Here is a 5,019-nt window from a genome sequence, read left to right as displayed (position 1 = left end):
GGTAGATACAAAACATAGGGCAAGGTATAGAGAAAGGAAACAGAGCTTCCATGCCCTCCTAGGCCTGTTACTCTCCCAAAATCTCCTTGTATTCACAAACCCAGAAGCTCTTCAAACCCTATCCATTTATTTTTTTTTAAGATTGTATTTATTTATTTGACAGAGAAAGAGACCACAAGTAGGCAGAGAGGCAGGCAGAGAGAGAGAGGAGGAAGCAGGCTCCCTGCTGAGCAGAGAGCCCAATGTGGGGCTCGATCCCAGGACCCTGAGATCATGACCTGAGCCAAAGGCAGAGGCTTAACCCACTGAGCCACCCAGGGGCCCCAAACCCTATCCTTTTTTTATGGATGTTTCATTACATAGGATTGATTAAATAAATCATTGGCTCTTGGCAATTGTTTCAGCCACCAGGCCCTCTCTTCCTTGTGGAGGTTGGGGGTGGGACCAAAAGTTCCAAGTTTCTAATGACTTTTTTGCTTCTCTGGGCAACCAACCCCCATCATTAGATATATCCTGAAGTCACCTCATTAACATAAAACAAGACACCATAGTTATCACAGGAAATTCCAAAGGATTTAGGAGCTCTGTACTAAAAGCAGGGACTAAAGCTAAATATATCTATTTCTTATTGTTAGTCACAACATCACAACTAACATCTTGGATTCAAAGAGGTGTAGTGGGGAACCACTTCACGGTCAGGCAACCACTTTCTGAGCAGACCCCAGCAAGCAGCAAAACTGCCATGAGAAACATCACCCGCCCCCCGATTCCTTTCCCCCAGGAGAGGAAGCTGTTTCAAAAAATAGAAATGGAAGGAAAACTTCCAAACTCTTTTTATGAGACCAGCATTTCCTTGATCCCAAAACCAAAGACCCCACCAAAAAGAAGGATTGCAGACCAATATTCTGACGAATATAGATGCAAAAATTCTCACTAAAGTATAGTCAGTAGGATCCAACAGTACATTAAAAGGATTATTCACCATGACCAAGTGGGTTTTATTTCTGGGCTGTAAGGGTGGTTCAACATCTGCAAATCAATCAATGTGATACACTATATAAATGGAAGAAAGGACAAGAACCGTATGATTCTCTCAATAGATGTAGAAAAAAAATTGACAAAATACTGCATCCTTTCTTGATTAAAACTCTTCACAGTGTAGAGATAGATGGTATACACCTCAATATCATAAAAGTCATCTATGAAAAGTTCGCAGTATATATCATTTTCAATCAGGAAAAACTGAGAGTTTTCCCCCTAAAATCAGAAACATGGCAGGGATGTCGTTGTTGTTCAACATAGTCCTGGAAGTTCTAGCCTCAGCAAGCAGAAAACAAAAAGAAATAAAAGGCATCAGAATCAGCAAAGAAGTAGTCAAACTTTCACTCTATGCAGATGACATGGTACTCTATGTGGAAAACTGAAAAGACTCTACCCAGAAATAGCTAGAACTCATATGGGAATTCAGCAAGGTAGAAGGATATAAAATCAATGCACAGAAATCAGTTGCATTTCTATACATTAACAATGAGACAAAGAAAAAGAAAGTAAGGAGTTAATCCCATTTACAATTGCACCAAAAACCGTAAGATACTTAGGAATAACCTAACCAAAGAGGTAAAGGATCTGTACTCAAAAACTACAGAACACATAGGAAAGAAAGTGAGGAAGACACAAAGAAATGGAAAAGTATTCCACAGTTATGGATTGGAAGAACAAATATTGTTACAATGTCTATGCTACCTAGAGTGATCTATATACATTTAGTGCAATCCCTATCAAATTACCATCAACTTTTTTTCACAAAACTGGAACAAATAATCCTAACATATATATGGAACCAGAAAAGACCCCCAAATAGATAAAACGTTGAAAAAGAAATCCAAAGCTGGTGGCATCACAATTCCGGACTTCAAGCTCTATTACAAAGCTGTAATCATCAAGACAGTATGGTAGTGGCACAAAAACAGACACATAGATCAATGGAACAGAATATAGAACCCAGAAATAGACCCTAGATTCTATGGTCAATTAGTCTTCGACAAAGCAGGAAAGAATGTCCAATGGAAAAAAAGACAGTCTCTTCAACAAATGGTGTTGGGAAAATTGGACAGCCACATGCAGAAGAATGAAACTGGACCATTTCCTTACACCACACACAAAAACAGACTCAAAATGGATGAAAGACCTCAATGTGAGACACAAATCCATCAAAATCCTAGAGGAGAACACAGGCAGCAACTTCTGTGACCTTGGCCACAACAACCTCTTGTTTCTACCTCTGAAACTAATACATTATGTTAATTAATTGAATGTAAATTAAATAAAACACAAACAAACAAAAACAAAGAGAGGTTGCAGATAGGGAAACAGCCATCTTTGTGAGACTCAAAATTTAGAGATGATTACCAGCCCCTCCTTAGAATGGATGAGCTCATTTAGTGTCCATAATCTCACTCCTGGGCTCTGACATTAGAGCCTGTTAAGAGAGCAGAGGTCCTTTAAGTTCCTTAGGTTATTAGGAACAGAACAACTTTTTTTTTTTTTTTTTAAATCAGATCTATAATGCTGGGAATATGCAGGCACAGAAAACACCCTGTCAGATATGGTACTGGCTGTCAGATCAGTTGGTTCCATGCTCTAAAGGAGGAAGAAAATAAAAACTTGGGGAGGCAGAGAGTGAACAAGCGAAAGAACTATGAGAAGTCTATGGACTGCATGGTTGCCAACCAGCTGAGTTATGTTACTCATTCTGCACCTGAAAGTAAGCAGTATTTGCTTTGGGCCTCAGTTTCCCAAACTGTGCAATGCAGACACTGGGCTAACAGTACCTAGGGCTTTTCTGAGGCACACCGTAGTTATCAGCCATACCTCACAGGTGGCTTCTTTTACCAGAAGCGCCGACACAGTAAGTTTTGTAAGTTAAAATAATAAAACATTGTCTTCAGTCTTCCATGGCAGCTTGCTCAATCACTGTAGCCCTCTCCCGGCTCAGCTTTGCTACCTAATATTTAACCTAAACCTTTTCACTTCTTTTGTTTTAGTTCATCATCACTTGTTCGGTTCTATCAATCTACCTATGCATTTCTATGCCACCTCTCACCAGAGTGCTTAGCACCTGTCCTCTCTGAGCAATGAGGTTAATATTGAAGGTAAAATCCATTTCGTAGAGATAATGTACTATAGACCTTTCAGAAGAGCTCTCTATGATAATGAGGAATGAGTTACCATGCAGAGGTTGTTTAAATGTCATTTATTTTAACAAGTGACACTCTGAATTTATTTAAAGTTGACTACAATGAAGGAAGTGTGGAAAGTTTTAAAGTTTCATGAAACAATAATAGAACTGCAAAGCAAGGAGCCCTGAAAGATGGATCTGAATGGTAATTCTGATTACAAGCTCCATGGGAGGGCTGGTTGGGTTGAATACTTCCAGTGGATTGTGAGAGACTCCGGGTGCGTGGAGAATAAGTATGTCACCAAGGGCAAGAGTTTGGACTCTGAACTTCCTCTCTTTCCCACTGTGCTCACATGTGTATATATGTGCTCATGTGTATACAGATATCTGGGCAGGTACATGTGTGAGTGAGCTAGGGTGATCATTCTCTTTGCCCCTTCACTGCATTCTTCCCACCACAAAATCAGGGGCAGGTATCTTGAGGCAACTGCCACTTAGTTGCCCCCGTTTTCTTGTCGAGATCAGTATTGGTCTCCAAGAACGAAGACCATGTTTACTACTCATTTCTACCAACAGAGATTAACAAAGTTAGATATAGAGATTTATTCTTGTTCATTGAAAAATGGAATTTAGAGGGTAGCAGTGGACAAAGACTGTGGAGTCTCCTTGGGAAAAACACGGTAAAGGGCAGAGGCACCTTTTAGCTGAATGAGTTAAGTATTGTTAAATGTCTAGGAAGAGATTCTTTTGATTGCAAGCAACAGAAACCAGTTAGAACTAATTTAAGAAAAAAAGCTGGTCGGATGAAAGTGGATTTATTGTCAGGTTGCTGGTGCTTCTTGTGGGACACATGTATAGGATCTTTTAAAGGCAGAAGGAGGAAATGGGAAGCCATCAGTAAGCCATTTAGTGGGGACTTCTCTGTCCTTGGTCTCTACTGTTCTGCTTCTCTCCTTTTCTTCATTTATCCTCTCTTTGAGACTGTCCTCTGTTTCTCTCCCTATATACGAGGCAGAAGATGGCTACGCAGCAATCTCCCAGTTCTATTCTCTTAACTCCAGCCACACTGGCTGAATTGAATCCCACTTCCATATTCCTAGGAATGATCATCTGATGGATTTGACTTAAGAGTCCTCTCCCAATGGTTAACTCACTCTGTGTACTCACCTTGTTGCTTTGGCTGTTGGTGTAAATAAAGTACATCTTCCCATTGGTAAACAGTAATAATGATTTTTTAAATAAAAAAAAAAGTTCAGCCTTTGAACCAGCCATTTATGAATTAACAAATATGCACTAATGGGGGCTTGTTCCTGTGTGTGGAGGAGGCAGTCATGGAAACTGGCCATTCTGAGCTGGGCAAATAGCACAGAATATTTCTAATACACCAGAGAACTTCAGAGCATACATAAAGCTGCATTCAGTATTGACTTCAATCTTGTCTTCCTTGAGACAGAACATGGCAAATGGTAGTTTGCCTATCTAAGTGAAATGATGTCTGAAGGTGGGTGATTTTATTAAGAGTTAGATCATAACAACATTTTTAAACTTAAATAAGTTATTTTCTTTTCAGTCCAATCGATTCCCTTATTTGAACATTTAAGATAATTATAGGTTACAGGTAAATTATATATTATGCACATGCTAAATTATAACCCATCTCGACCAATTAATATTTATTGAGCAATGAATGGGCAAAATATGCTAACTTGGAGATTCAAGACCTGTGTGTAATTAGGTATTTCTGCTGGGAAGGATTATAACTGCGTCTTCCCAAACAGCCCTCCCTTTTCTCCCCAGTGCATATAAAGGGAAATGTAAGGATAATATGCTAACCCTTAGCT

Source organism: Mustela putorius, unplaced genomic scaffold (assembly GCF_011764305.1).
Source record: "Mustela putorius furo isolate JIRA1106 unplaced genomic scaffold, ASM1176430v1.1 tig00537284_pilon_pilon_pilon, whole genome shotgun sequence".
Lineage (NCBI taxonomy): Eukaryota > Metazoa > Chordata > Mammalia > Carnivora > Mustelidae > Mustela > Mustela putorius.
This window is presented reverse-complemented; position numbering follows the sequence as displayed.